The sequence below is a fragment of the Melitaea cinxia genome, chromosome 29, assembly GCF_905220565.1.
Source record: "Melitaea cinxia chromosome 29, ilMelCinx1.1, whole genome shotgun sequence".
Taxonomy (NCBI): Eukaryota; Metazoa; Arthropoda; class Insecta; order Lepidoptera; family Nymphalidae; genus Melitaea; species Melitaea cinxia.
In genome coordinates this window covers 5,746,872-5,763,177 of record NC_059422.1, presented here as the reverse complement: position 1 = coordinate 5,763,177, position 16,306 = coordinate 5,746,872, and the positions used below count along the sequence as shown (strand labels likewise).

Here is a 16,306-nt window from a genome sequence, read left to right as displayed (position 1 = left end):
TTTGCGTAGTCGGAAACTTAAACTCAGGACTAAATAAACACTGCAGGTTAAACAACAATAATTGTTATTCTTTCTTATTCATTCTAATAATATTTAATTAATTATTTATTGTATATTTTTATTATCTACTAGCTGACCCCGCAAACGTTGTTTTGCCATCTACGTTATTAAAACCCCCCCTCCCTTATAGATGTTAGTCGATTCTCGGAGCTACCCGATATGCACACAAAAACAGTCCAGCCAATTCGGTGGAGTATTGTAACTAACATTGTGACACGAGAATTATATATATGATTTTTCATTGAATTTTTTAGTCAATCACGATAAAATATAGCCTATGTCACTCCTGAATATTGTAGCTTTCTGTAAGTGAAAGAATTTTCGTGATCGGATCAGTAATTGCGAAGATTCAAATGCAACAATGTTATACTTATAAATATTATAAAGGGAAACCTGTTATTGGCCTTATTTTTTTTTTTTTCTTGTAATTTGGTTATAGTATGTATTAACTGAAACGCTGTTGGTTTCACCTAACACAAACTTTATCGTATGGTATTAAAGTTCAAATTGACTTTTAAGTATTATCACAAATCTTCTGTATGGGAGTATAGAAAAGTGTTGTTTTTAGACTTTTTCAGAAAATTTAAATTTTTTTTTTAGAATTTTTCTCTCCGTAAGAACCATCCTCGTACTTCAAGGAATATTTAAAAAAAAGAATTAGCGAAATCGGTCCAACCGTTCTCGAGTTTTGCGCTTAGCAACACATTCAGCGATTCATTTTTATATTATAGATATCGCGGAGTAGTCCAATTTCGATAATTTCTCGTAATTTCATCTTCATTTCCAATTTGATTTCATTTCCCATTCAGTTTCCATTTCAATTCAATTTATGTCGATTGTCAACGGCGCTGAAACGGGTCGCCGATTCTACGAAGTAAGTGTTGTGTTTGACTTTGTCACTATTAATTTTGGAAGCACTATAGAGTTGCGACGTTAATGTATGATGATATATATTAATACGCTGAGGTTAAGATGTTTGCCTCCCTTTTTAGAAAAAGCTTACAATTACTCCACATAAATTATATATCATGTTATAGATAATTGCTTGCTCTACCGGCATCCACAACTAAAAGATTTATTAATGCTTTTGTTTTTGTAAATTAATTATATATGACACCTTTAATTTTAAAACAACGTCAACATTTTAACTGAGGTAGGGCACAGCAGGAAATTTCCTGCTCAAAATATGGAGCAGCCCGATTAGGGAAGTACCTCGACCTTACAGAAGACCACAGCTAAATAATACTGCTTTCAAGCAGTGTTGTGTTCCTGCTGGTGAGTAAAGTGACCAGAGCTCCTGGGAGGAATTGGGGATGGGGTCGGCAACGCGCTTGCGATGCTTCTGGTGTTTCAGGCGTCTATAAGCTACGGTAATTACTTACCATCAGGTGAGCCGTACTTGTATGCCGACCTAGTTACATTTAAAAAAAAAAACATGATTGACGGTCGATCTACACTTCGAATATCCCTACTACGAGTAATATGATAAATGTGAATGTAAGTTTGTCTGTTACGCTTTCACGCGAAAACTACTTTAACGATCATAATGAAACTTTGTACACATATTCTTGAATGTATTAGAAGTAACATAGGATACTTTTCATTTAAAGAATACTTTTTACGAAATATCTCTCTCGACTTATTTAATGGCTTCAATGCGAGCGCAACCACGGGTAAAGGCTAGTTGTTTATAAAGAAGATTTACAATAAATAATTTAAAAAAAAAATTTGTACGGTGATAATTATTATACTTATTTAGTGCGAAATATTGACAAGGGTATTGCTAGTATAAGTATATACACATACCTGTCTGTTCTTGTAATTAGAACGTTTGAAACTATTTGTCTTTGTGTGTATTATTAGTTTTATTTGGAGTTTAATCCTTAGTCCTTAGTGACACTGAGAATGAGGCTGACGACATAATTATATTGTACCGATACAAATAGTAACGTCAATTTATGTTTTGTTTTTAGAGTTCTTTTGTTTAAGCAATTATCAGTGGTCGGTGCTTTTTTAGCCTACTTCAAAAAGGAGGAGGTTACTCAATTTGACCGTATATATAATGTACGTTCGGGGATAACTTCGTCGTTTATAAACCGATTTTGATAAAAAAAAAAAAAAATTGTTGGTTTATCTCCTTTAGATATCCCAAGTGTGGTACTATGATAAAGAAACCCGGATCTGATGATGGAATCTCAGTGAAATCGAGGGAAACCCTCGAAAATCGTAGTGGCGACTAGTGCGTTTGTTAATTTTTTTCGTCTACTTACGTTGTATTACTATTTATGTAATTGAAGTCGTTTTTTTTTTGTTTGCTAACAAACACAATTATTGTTATATACAAATAACACATGGCTGTTTCATTTCATTATATTATATTACTCATTAGTACATTAAAAAAAAGTATTTATATCTAATATAAACTCTGTCTGGTGTATATATGTATATATATATATATATTATTAATTACATTTTACTGAGGCACTGCAGGAAATATCATGCTCAAAATGTCAGGTAACCTATTTTGGTAACCGCTTACCATCAGGCGGACCTTACTTTCGTTTGGCAAATTTAAATGGAACCATACGAGAAGCACCAGCTGTCGTTAAAAAATCATCAAAATCGGTTCACCCAGTCAAAATTTATGAAATAACAAATAAAAAATACAGTCGAATCTATCTATATATAAGAATATAGGGCGTAAAAATAGTGCACTGATTTTTCACCCACTTAACCATAATTAGCTCCTCAAAGAACATTATTCGACGCATATACATTACACTTTAAATTACCGAATATTATTTGTCGTCGGGAGATAGGCGTGACAGCGTAACAGTAATGTCACGTCTTAAATGTCACGGGTCAAGACTCAAGATCCGCTCCGGATCACCGCGCCGGCCGGTGAAATCTTTAGTGTACTGTTCTGTAACAGGGGACTTTTGCTGCTCTTTTAGCAAGCTGACTTGAGTATTGACGTATAACTGCTGCGCCCCGCGATTTCACACGCGGTAATTTGAATATTATATAAGCCTTTCTCGGCTGTGTGGCTACGGCACTAAAGAATTTAGCCACCCTCTCTCTTCCCGTGGGTGTCGTAAGAGGCGACTAAGGGATAACAAGGTTCCACAACCACCTTGGAACTTAAGAAGCCGACCGATGTCAGGATAATCATTCAACTGCTGGCTTTGAAATACTCAGGCCAAGGACGGGCGGCAGCGTCTTCGGTGCGATAAAGCCAGCCCTATTATAATATATATTATGAGGTTTCAATTAAAAATTGTCGTTGTTGTGTGCAGTCAAAGTTTATACAAAAATACATCACATTTTAATAATAAATACAGAAGCCGAAGTTCTGAAGCATAAAATTAAAAACAACATTAAAGAACTTATTAAAATGCTTGTAAGCTAATTTAATAACAAACGTAAAGTGGGAAGTTTTATAATCTGTTTACTAAATATTAGAAAAAAACACTTAACTTTAACTAGAATTTAGACAAATATGCGCTAAGTCCCGATGATAAATAAACACAAATATTTTTTTTAAACACTCTTAACAAACAAACACTGGCTACTATTCCTAAGGTAGGTAACTCAATGCCTGTATTGCAGAACTTTAAAATAATCCTTTAATATTGATATAATGGAATGTCCATAATATAAATACCACCCACACTCGAGGTGAAAATCCAACATACAATGTCGGAGCAAAAGACAGGGTCATGGCCAAATGTACCAACGGGCTAGCCAATATACAGTACAAAAGCTACTCCGTAGTGTTAAAAAAACAGGAATATTAACAGAGTAACTAACAGACCACTTGAGCCCAGTTTCTATATTTATTAATACAATTCGTTTTGCTTACGAACCGTTTTTAAAATATAGGAACGGGGCGTTATTACATACAAAGCCGACGACTCGTTTCAGCATCGTTTACAATAAACACAAATTGACTTGAAATTGAAACAGTTATGTGTACCGTGTTTTACGTCAGGGCGTCAATTAACGATACCTCCCGGCCTTGAGGCCGCTAACCGCGTTGTAACTATACATAAAACCGATGGATAAACAGACACACGCTCGTTGAATAGAGTATCGTCACGTTTGAGACTAGTTCGACACGCAATTTTGTTTAAAAAATAAAATATAAATAAAAAATTCAACGCTTCAAAGGCAGCACTTTTGAATTGTCATATTACAAAAGAAAATTATTCTAATTATTAATAAATTAATTATTTTTATTAATTTGAAGATACCACCGATTTGGATTATTGTGAAAAACTGGGATGTCTGGCGCGAACTTGGGGAGGCCTATGTCCAGCAGTGGACTGCAACAGGCTGAACTGACCACCGATTCGGAATGTACTCGTAAATTTTGTAGAGAAAAATGGTCGAATAACTTCACAGTTATTCTTGTAAAAAAAAATCTATATTTATAAATTTTATCACATCTTGTGTGAAATACTCCACTGAGGTAGGGCACAGCAGGATATATCCTGTTTAAAATAAGGAGCAGCTCGACTCGACCTTACAGAAGATCACAACTAAATGCTGCTTTCAAGCAATGTTCACTGGATTTAGGGATAGGATCGGAAAAACCTGCGATGCTTCTGGTGTTGGAGGCGTCTATAGGCTACGGTAATCACTTATCATCAGGTGAGCGCTTGCTTGTCAACCAAGTATTAGGTATTACAATTATAAGGTATGTCTATATTTTGTATAAGAGGTTAATGATAATTTAATTGTTTTTACGTGTTAATGGTCTAGTTATGATAAAAATGAGATTAAGCGCGACGCCGCGTTGGCGCAACGGTCACAGCCATGAATTGTACCTGTTGCGCTGGCGTTTGCGGGTTCGATCCCCGTACATGACAAACATTTGTATTGGCCATACAGGTGTTTGCCGTGGTCTGGGTGTTTGTGCAGTCCTTATAGGTCTCCCCACCGTGCCTCGGAGAGCACTTATTTAAGCTGTCGGTCCCGGTTGTTATCATGTACACCTGATAGCGATCGTTACTCATAGTAGGGAATATATCCGCCAACCCGTATTGGAACAGCGTGGTTGATTAAGCTATGATCCTTCTCCTACATGGAGAAAGAGGCCTATGCCCAGTAGTGAGATATTACAGGCTGAAGCGTAAGCGAGATTAAGACACAAACCGACATTGCACTTATATAAAAGTTGACATGTCTTTTATTATTGATTTATTATTATTGACAAGCTGACACTGATCTTCGTACCGCCATATTTGTTTTTCTTTCGTTAATATATCCCGACATTAACGAACACAATTAATAATTGTCCAATTTGTTACACTTGTATTATTCATACCTGTTTATAACAGACCAGTACTTAAGTTCGTTCCTAGTAAACATAGCTTGCTGTGTGGCTACGGCACTAAAGAATTTAGCCACCCTCTCTCTTCCCGTGGGTGTCGTAAGAGGCGACTAAGGGATAACAAGGTTCCACAACCACCTTGGAACTTAAGAAGCCGACCGATGGCGGGATAACCATCCAACTGCTGGCTTTGAAATGCACAGGCCGAAGACGGGCAGCAGCATCTTCGGTGCGACAAAGCCAGTACTGCGGTCACCAACCCGCCTGCCCAGCGTGGTGACTATGGGCAAAACACATGAGTTCACGTTATTTTTGGCGTGAACTTGTGGAGGCCTATGTCCAGCGGTGGACTGTATAGGCTGTAATGATGATGATGAAACATAGTTTTGAACTGACCATTTTATCTCAAACTATCTATTTATGTAAAACGTTAAATATATTTTTACGTGGATGTTAACATTATATTTGGTAAATTTTATTGTTATAATAAACTACAATGTATGGGTTCAAAGTGTGTTTTGGTACGATTCAGCCTGTAACATCCCACTGCTGGGCATAGGCCTCTTTCTCACGCTGCTCAACCGCGGCTTGACAGAGCAGTGCGCTCTGGTATATAACTCATAGTACATAATTATATTATATAAATATTTTAAATCATTAGATATACAAAATAATTATAGGACACGAAATTCAGTTGCATAGGCACCACTTTGTCGGCCGAAATGAAATTTCTAGTAAATATTATTTTTAGTATTATAATTTTTACATTAGTTACTTTTTTTAACCGACTTCCAAAAAAGGAGGAGGTTCTCAATTCGACTGTATTTTTTTTTTTTTCTTTATGTATGTTACATCAGAACTTTTGACCGGGTAGACCGATTTCGACAAATTTTGTTTTAATCGAAAGGTGGTGTGTGCCAATTGGTCCCATTTAAATTTATTTGAGACCTAACAACTACTTTTCGAGTTATATCTAATAATGCGTTTTTACTTGACGCTTTTTTCGTCGACCTACGTTGTATTATACCGCATAACTTTCTACTGGATGTACCGATTTTGATAATTCTTTTTTCGTTAGAAAGGGGATATCCCTAGTTTGGTACCATGATAAGGAAACCAGGATCTGATGATGGGATCTCAGAGAAATCGAGGGAAACTCTCAAAAATCCGCAATAACTTTTTACTGGGTGTACCGATTTTGATAATTTTTAATTTTAATCGAAAGCTGATGTTTATCATGTGGTCACATATAAATTTTATCGAGATCTGATAACTACTTTTTGAGTAATCTTTGATAACGCGTAGTTGCTTGACTATTTTTTCGTCGATCTACGTTGTATTACTTCTCGATGTAATTGAAGTCGGTTTTTTTTTTCGTTTGCGAGCAAACACAATTATTTTAATTGTTTACTTTTCATAATTAACAGAATCGATTCAATAAATTTTAATTAAAAAATACGAACCAAGGTTTCGTGCCACTTCGTTCAACCTTAACAAACAAATTAGCACAAAACAATGGCAAAGCCATTCACAAGAAAACTTTTATATAATAGCATTTACGTGTATATCTGTCATACAAAAAATAAATATTTTCAAAGTTTAATTGTAACTATTACCGTATTCGATGCAGCAATAAAACTGAACAATATACGCACCTACATAGCTACGACAAAACTACTCGTTTTGCTTACGAACCGTCAATTATAGGGCTCCGCACCTCTAAAGGAAAAAAACGGAACCCCTATAGGATCACTTTGAAAGTAGAGATTTCAACAACCTCAGATCGCCCGTAATTTATTATTCCTTTCATTTTCGTTTCTTTTACAATTAGTCTCATCCTAGTATAATTATGTATGTATTATATATTTTTGGTTTCAAAGGCTAAAAGCACTGGTCTATTATTAAAAAGTATAGAAGATATCTTTTTGTCACCTGGACTTTAGCTCATGTTTGTCTAAGGAAACGTCTTAGAAAACATTTTATAAAATTTCCTGCTTTGCTGTGATTGTCTGCTGTGATTGAAATTCTCTAATTTGATTTTGATAATTTTGATATTTGATGCTCCAGAACTTCGAGTTCTGTATGTGTTCTGTATCTATATGTATGTAGTTCTTCGAGTATTTTGTATTAAAATGTAATGAATTATTCTAAAAACTTTGACTATACACAACAACCATAATCTTCTTCTTCTTTTCCTAAACCTCATTATAGAATCTATACTAATATTATAAAGCTGAAGATGCTTGTTAGTTTGTTTAAACGCTTTAATCTCAAAAACTATTGCTATATAAAACTAATGCTATATATATAGCATTCCTCCGAAAATGGTTTAGCCAACACAAAGAGATTCTTTTAATTCGAACCAAAATAATATTAATATATTTTTTTCTCAAATTAATGCGTATGAAACCGATAGATATTACATATTTCTCGATCACGATTAAACCTGTAATATCCCACTTTTGGGCATAAATCTCTTTTTCTGTGTAGGAGAAGGAGCGGAGCTTAATCAACCACGCTGTTCCACCGCGGGTTGGCGTATATAATATACTATATTAAAATTACACACAAAATCATACAACGAATATAAACATATAAAAAGCGATTGTTCTGTCTCTCTGCAATACGTTATCTAATCGCTCATGGACTGTTCCCACGTTCCACTTTATAATACACGACCACGTTATAATTCTCATCTGTTAGTGAGAGAAATCGATACACTTTTACTTTTACGTATGTTTACCGAACTTTAAACCAACCGTCTGATACCCGGTTCCTATATTCATAAAACGAGTCGTTTTTCAATCGACCCGTTGATTTTTTAACAAGACGTATTCAAAAGTTAACATGTTATCATGCAATTTTTTTTTATAATGAAAATTTTACTTTACTTTTTTTCGACTACCTACGTCGTATTACTTGCCGATGTGTGCTGGTGCTATGATTTCCACTAAAAGGTACTTTCTGTAACATTTTCTTATGCCTAACATTATATTATATTTAATTTTTACGCCGGTACAAATGCGATTTTTTTTTTGCAGTTAGCACAGAATCTAAAGAAACTCACAAATTTCTTATCATTTATGACTTGTTGGCTATCTAAATGCTATTAGTAATTGTTTTGGTTATCTAGCACGTGATGTGTACAAATGGTAAACAAATTAACAGTGTTGAACAACTAAAAAATTCTATTCAATATGATTGGAAAAAGTTAGACCAATATCATGTTTAAAGCCTACATGAAATTCTGCCGAAGAGGCTGTTTGAAGTTGTAAAATATAGAAGACGTACTCGCCAAGCTACGCAATTTCCCTATATCCGTACAGACCAAACAGGTAAATAATAAATAAATATTTATAACATAACACACGGTCATCTGTTCCTAAAGTAAGCATCTTAATGCTTGTGTTACAGGTAACAGTCGTCTGATAGTTACATTTTTTTTTCAATAAACATACATGTAAATAATACATGTATTAATAAATATATATATTACACCCAGACTCGGGGGTGAGAATCAAACCCACAACCCCTGGAGCAAAAAGCAGGGTCACTACAAACTGCGCCAACGGGCAAGTCAAAGAAAAAGATGTTTGTCGTATTCTGAGCATTTGTATTTTATGAGTGATAAAGTTGTGTCTAGCCAATGGGACTTTAGTGGATTTTTCGACCCTCCCGACTAAAAATATCTATAACTTGGGGGCCGTTTAATGTGAGGCGTATTTAACACAGCCTATTAACGCATCAGGCTACAAATCATAGTAGTGGGTAATAAGCAATAAATTAACACGGGAAAAACCACGCAGAACGATTAGGGGAAATCCTTAAACTACGTTTCATGAATTTCATTATTCTTTTTACAACTAGTATGTGACACGTATTTTGCAATTTTACAGCTATAAATTCTTATTTATTAAATATTATTAAAATAACTTAATTATTATTAAAATACAAATGTCGACATTATTTTTATTTCAATTTAACTAACAATTACATACATAATATTTTGAAATGTCATGGCACAAAACTTTGGACCCCTATCCAATGTCCTCCCCTTGTCACACAATTGTTAATAAATTAGTTTTGAAAACTGCACTATTCATTGCTTAGTTTAAATGATATCTTTGTGCCATTTACAGTCAAAACGCGCAAACCTTGAATTTGCAGCGATAAAAAAATTCTAACAATACTAATTTATCGTCACATTGCATCCACTACGGCGACAAAAGGGGCTGGTTCATTTTACGTCTAGAGATTTGCAATTTAGTTGAAAGACTGAAATTTATTTGTTTATTTTTGAATGTTTTAATAAATGTCAAAACTTCTAGTTTACACTAGATCGTTGGCGCAGTGTGTAGTGGACCTGCTTCTGCACCGCACGTTGTAATTTCGATTCTTGCTAAAGTCTGGGTGTAATATATATATATATATATATATATATATATATATATATATATATATATATGTGTGTGTGTGTGTGTGTGTGTGTGTTACATTATTATTTATATGTATATTTATCGAAAACAGTCGACTGTTACGTGATAACCATAATAAAATAATGAGACCACAGGGAACGTCTGTATGGACAATACAAATGTTAGATCGAACCCGCGAATGCCAGCGCAACAGTCTAGTACCGTAACGCTAACGCGTCGTCACGTTTTTTCTCTATTTATATTTAATTCATTACTAGCGACCCGCCCCGGCTTCGCACGGGTGCAATGCTGATACTAAATGTAATGTACAGAATGTCTTTATTTATACTGTGAAGCTAGCTTAATAGCATAGTTATTATTAACATAATAACAACAACATTCAAATATGCGTCGTTAAATTACGCGTTGTTACAGAATGCGTTGAAGAAATAAAGGTTCACTGCTCGTTCCCCGTAGGTGATAGCGTGATAATATGTAGCCTATATGTTGACCCAACTTCTTAATAATATTCGTGCCAAATTTGAAGTAAATCCATGAAGTACTTTTTGAGTTTATCCCGGACATAGATACAGATAAACAGAAAAAAATTCTAAAAACTATATTTTTGGCTTTGGTATCGATTGTAGATCACACCCAAGGTATTCTTTTAAAAAAATATTCAATGTACAGTTTTGACTTTCCTACCATTTTATTAAATGTATAGATGTATAGATAGTAACTTCTCGCGTCTAAAAGGTCAACGTCTGAATAGGCTAGTATTTATATTGAAATAATCTTTAAATACTCATGTGTGTTTAGACATTTTTATGTATTAATTTAGTAAATAAATAACAAATAAACGCTTCACACTCAACGATTTGCATTAAGTACAGACACAATAAAAATATAACTGTAATAACATGCACCAATTAACTTTAATAAGTACAATAATATTATTATTTTTTAATTTCCACATGTACCTAATAGACCAAGAGCCAGAGAGTGTCAGACTCTCGTTATTTCACAAAAACAGAAAATGTCTCAGGGCATCCTCCTTTTGTTTATTATTATTACAGAAGTATAGTCTTTGACAACAGAACCTTAATAATTTTCAAACTTATAATTTAAATTAATTATGGTCGAATTTCGACCACTGAGCGATCACATATACGCAAAAACATTACTAATCAGCTAAACATTATTTAATCATCGTGTGCAGCAATTTTTAGCGCACTGAATCTTACATACTTAAAATCACATGAAATTTCGGTTCAGCCTGTAATATCCCACAACTGGGCAGAAGGAAGAATTGGAGCCTAATCTACCACGCTGCTCCACTGCGTGTTGGCGGATATTGTGATGATTATACTGAGATTCAGTATACGATAGTTAAACAAATCTCGACACCAATTAATGTTTCCCCTCGAATCCAAATACATTTTTGTATGACGTTTCTCTAGATCTTTAACTGTTATCCTATTGTTTTAACACGTTGAACGCCAGACCAAAAACCATGTTTAGTCCAGTGGGCCGCGACGGACACCATGTGACTGCCATTATATTGGGTCCAAGAGGCCGTGTCGGACACCATGTGTCCGCATGCCCTCGATCACTTCAGAAGCCTCTAGGGAGCCGACAGACAGTGTTTCGACTTTTTTTACTAAGGCAAGTGACCCGCGCGGCCTCACAGTGCAATAAGGCCACATAGCACAAAAAAAAAAATCGAAAACACTTTGAATTTATAGGCTTTTTAACAAATTGTTTCCAAAAATGTTATAGCTGGTGTCTGCCACTGGAGATCTTGGAAAATAATGGGTAAATAACTGTTTCCGTCAGTCGCCCATTATTTTTGAGGTTTTCGCTGACAATATTTGCAGAAAAACACCTTAACAATTTTTTGACGATTTTCGATTTATTGGTGTGGCCCCAGGCGAAAGTATGCTGTCGGACATACGGTGTCCGTCATGGCGTCCAACGTACACACACAGCCAAGTGTATGATTCAGAGAATCGTTCTTGTGTAGAAACCTATTGTTTTCATACGAGTATTCAAATAATATAGCAATTTTTTTTCAGATATATTTATATAATTATCTTTGTGGTTTCAACAATGGATTATTCCTTGGGAAAGTATGAGGTATGACTCAGTTTTGTGAACGTTTAAGTGTTTGCTACCTTGTAAACTGACGCCTCAAAATAAGTTATAATGAATCGTATTCAACCTTTAACAGCCCTCTGCTGTGATCTTTTTCCGTGTAGAAGAAGAATCTGAGCTCCACCATCTACCATATTGCTCCACTGACCATTGGCGGGTATATCCCTACTATGAGTAACGATCGCTATCAGGTGTATATCACAACAGCCGGACCGACAGCTTTCCGTGCTCTTCGATGACGGTAATGGCACCCACAATGACAAACATCCGGTCCGGAAAGAAATATTTGCATAAGTACAAATATCCATCCCTCTCATGCTTGAAGAAAAAGTCTTCGAGCAATGCGTCCTGGCCTCCCCACCGTGCCTCGGAGAGCACGTTAAGCCGTCGGTCCCGATTGTTATCATGTACACCTGATAGCGATCGTTACTCATAGTAGGGAATATATCCGCCAACCCGCATTGGAGCAGCGTGGTGGATTAAGCTCTGATCCTTCTCCTACATGGGAAAAGAGGCCTATGCCCAGTAGTGGGATATTACAGACTGAAACGAAGCGAAGGCATTTTATGACCTTATAAGCCATTCCATTAAACAGTTTTCAGGACGGTCTCAATGATTAATTCACTTAGGATATTGTTTACTTACTGTATAATTTTAAACATAATACGTATTTCGTGTATGTCAAAACTATATATCAAGAAAAATTGACACTAAATAGGTTATTGACACCTCAGTGAATATTAGGTCTTCAAAAAGTTCAAACAAATTAATTCCAGATTTTAATTTTATTGTATTTAAACCTTAGTTACCTTAATGTTTTAGTTTACTAATTACACTTATTTGATAATATCTACTATCTTTATTATTAAAAAATTTAATACGAATAAACTAAAGGGCGAAACCCTCACACTAAAAACTTGGCGAATTATTTATAGACCAAAGTTGAATATTACGGAACTCTTGTACAACGAATGTAACTCGCACTAAAGTAGTTATTTCAATACGAGACATAAAACAGCTTCGAATACCGTTACATCATGTCTATTACGGCCACTTTTGAGCTTATGAATGGGTCGTAACTGTTATTTCATTTATGCGGATTCGCGTTATTGTTCCCACTAATGCCCTGTCACTTTATTTGAAAACTAGCGACCCGTCGTGGCTTCGTACGGTTGCAAAAACTATCAATGTTCCTCTACTATATTATGTATGTATTATACATATAAACCTTCCTCTGGAATCACTTTATTTACTAAAGAAAACCGCATCTAAATCCGTTGCGTAATTTTAAAGATCTAAGAAAACAGACAGCGGGAAGCGACTTTGTTTTATACCATGTAATGATAATTTGAAGAAAAAAGGCAACAGCTTTAATTTACATTGATAAGTAATAAAATGAGAACTTATCAACGTGGGTAGTCGCAAAACTAGTCAATTAAATACGCACTATTAAAGACAACTGGAAAATTACACGTTACAACTCACCCAAATTTAAATGGGACCACATGACAGGCAGCAGCTTTTGACATTACTACATAAACATTATAGACTTATTATAGCACGTGACCAAGACTACGTCTGTGTAGAATAGTGACATTGGACAGCATTTTTTTGTATATATCTTTGGGTTTATTTTGGATTATAAATATCGTCGTTTGGGTATTTACATGTTCAACGTGATTCTTTAAATTGGCATAATTTTTTTATTTATGCGCCGATTGACATGAAACAAACACTAAATGTTAAATGAAGCTTACAACTATATAATAGTGAAAACCGAATCTAAATCGAATAAGCCATTTCTGAGATTAGCGCGCAGAAATATTTACATTTTTATTATATGTATTGATTGTACGGTTTACGAGCAAACTATCAATTAGTTATCAGTTCAACGAGTTAAGGGACAGCGGGAAATGTCCTGCTCAAAATTTGGAGCAGCCCGTCTGGAGAAATACCTCAACCGTACAAAAGATAAAAGCTAAATTATACTGCTCTCAAAGGTTGGGTTCCTGTGGTGAGTAAGGTAGGTAGAGTTGCGCTTCTTGTATTGCAAGCGTCTATTAAGTAGTGATCGCTTACCATCCATGCGGGGAATACCCTTTTGCCTCTCTATTAGAACGAGAGACATTGTTGAGATTTTATAAAGTTGATAAGACCATTATGACAGCGCTAAATTAGTAAATTAAGAAAGCTATCGAACCCGTTATTATGATGATGTGTACAAGTCACACACGGCAAAGTGAACTTTTGAAAAGTAGACTACGAGGTATTTTTTTTATGAAAAATATAAAATACAGTGTAATGTATTCTATCTCATTTTCTCCTATACCTATATCTGTTTGTTTCTTTCATCGTGACGCATTGTCGTTTCATAGAGTTTCAAATCACAAAGATTCTCAAGAAGTTTCATTTCAAAAAGTTTGATGGAATTTTAACACAAGTCTTTTGCAAAAGATTTCCTTTTAAGGACCATATTTTAATATCGCAGCTACGATTTTTTATTAACAAATAATAATTACACGATATTTACATATTTTCCTGCCAGATAAAAAGATTTTATCAGCGAACGCCTGTAATAATGGCCGGAAACGATGATTTAACGAGCTCAAAGGTTAAACCGAATGAATATTGTATATTCTGCTCCATACCTACTATTTGAGATACGCGTAAATAATTTATACTAATCCCCGAGTTTGGGTGCCCGTAGGGGCGAAAAGTTTAACCTTTGGAATACAAGCGTTAGGTGTAATAATGATTTTTCAATACATATATGTTTGTTTGAAATAAGCCGTTTTAATATAATTAGACAATAATGTGTGTGGTGTAACAACCGCACTGGAGTCACTACTCCACTGAGTACCGCATAACAACCAGCGGTTTATGGGTTCGATTCACGCTCGGGATGGATATTTGTAATTGTAGAAATATTTATTTTCAGTTTCGTTGTCTGTCCTTGTGGATTCCCCGCCGTGCCTCAGAGAGCACGTTAAGCTGTCCGTCCCGGTTGTTATCATATAGTTCTGATAACGGTCGTTACTCCCGCCAACCCACAGTGGGATGTAACAGGATTAATCTTATCGTATGTGTGTATTGTGTCATAAACACTACGTTCGTTAAAGTTTATATGTACTTAAGTGTCTATGTAAAGGTTTTATTATATTTTTAACTCTGAAACTTTAGCAGTTGCCTAAACACATGCAATTACAGTTATAGCTATGGTCATCGCGATTTTAGTCACATATAAAATTTCAATATCCCAGATTGTATGCGGCGTAATGAGATGAAACAGGCACCAGTTTTTAAGTTAGACCTCCTGCAATACAACTGCGAAAAGTGAATCAAAATTAATGCAGTCGTGCTTACGTGATGCACGGAAAAACATACATACAGTCATATAAATATAACTGATAATAATACTTTTGGTTTCTATAGGCTCTATAAAGACTTTATATTTATTTCCCAATTATTTTTAATTTTGTAATATTTCTCAGTTTTTAAATCGCATGTTTAATTTTGTATTTATATCATATTTTGGATGTTTGAGTTGCTGATTTTAAATTTAGCTGTCTTAACTTTTGCTGTTTCTTGTGTGTTAGTTGTTAGCGGAAACTTGACTGGTTGGTATATGCGCATATTGTATTTATTTATTTATTTTACAATAAATACACTTGTCAAGCGTGTACAAAAGGCGGGTTTAACGCTAATGCATTGTCTACCAGCCAACCTTGGTATGTGCAATTGTTGTTGTATTGTACTGCTTATTAACCAATTAAAAATAAATAAAATAATCTCCTACGGTTAGATATAAACTAGTACCAAGTTTTATTAATGTATATAGCTAGGTGGGTGCATGTCTCGATCGCCTTCCCCGCGTACGCATTTACACCTAATCAAAAGATACCTACTTTAATTTGTAGAACTACCCACCTTATTTTTAATTGCCTAAATGAACTGTATTTAAACTTAACACACACACACACACACTTCAGCCTATCGCAGTCCACTGCTGGACATAGGCCTCCCCAAGTTCGCGCCACACATCCCGGTCTTCCGCAATCCTCATCCAGCCTACACCGGCAATCTTACGTAGATCGTCGGTCCAACGGGCCGGAGGACGTCCCACACTGCGTTTGCCAAGTCGCGGTCTCCACTCTAGGACCCATCTACTCCAACGGCCATCGGTCCTGTGACACAGATGACCAGCCCACTGCCACTTCAACTTGCTAATTCTGTGGGCTATGTCGGTTACTTTCGTTCTCTCGCGGATAGTCTTATTTCTAATCCTGTCTTTGAGAGAGACCCCAAGCATAGCCCGTTCCATCGCACGTTGAGCGACTTTAAA

At 35.3% G+C, this 16,306-nt stretch overlaps 1 protein-coding gene across 1 annotated transcript in view; it reads right to left on the bottom strand.

Annotated features, from left to right (window-relative positions):
• LOC123667680 (phosphatidylinositol 4-phosphate 5-kinase type-1 gamma-like) overlaps window positions 1–16,306 on the bottom strand; it is a 65,721-nt gene that overhangs the window by 35,875 nt on the left and 13,540 nt on the right. The window lies entirely within an intron of this gene.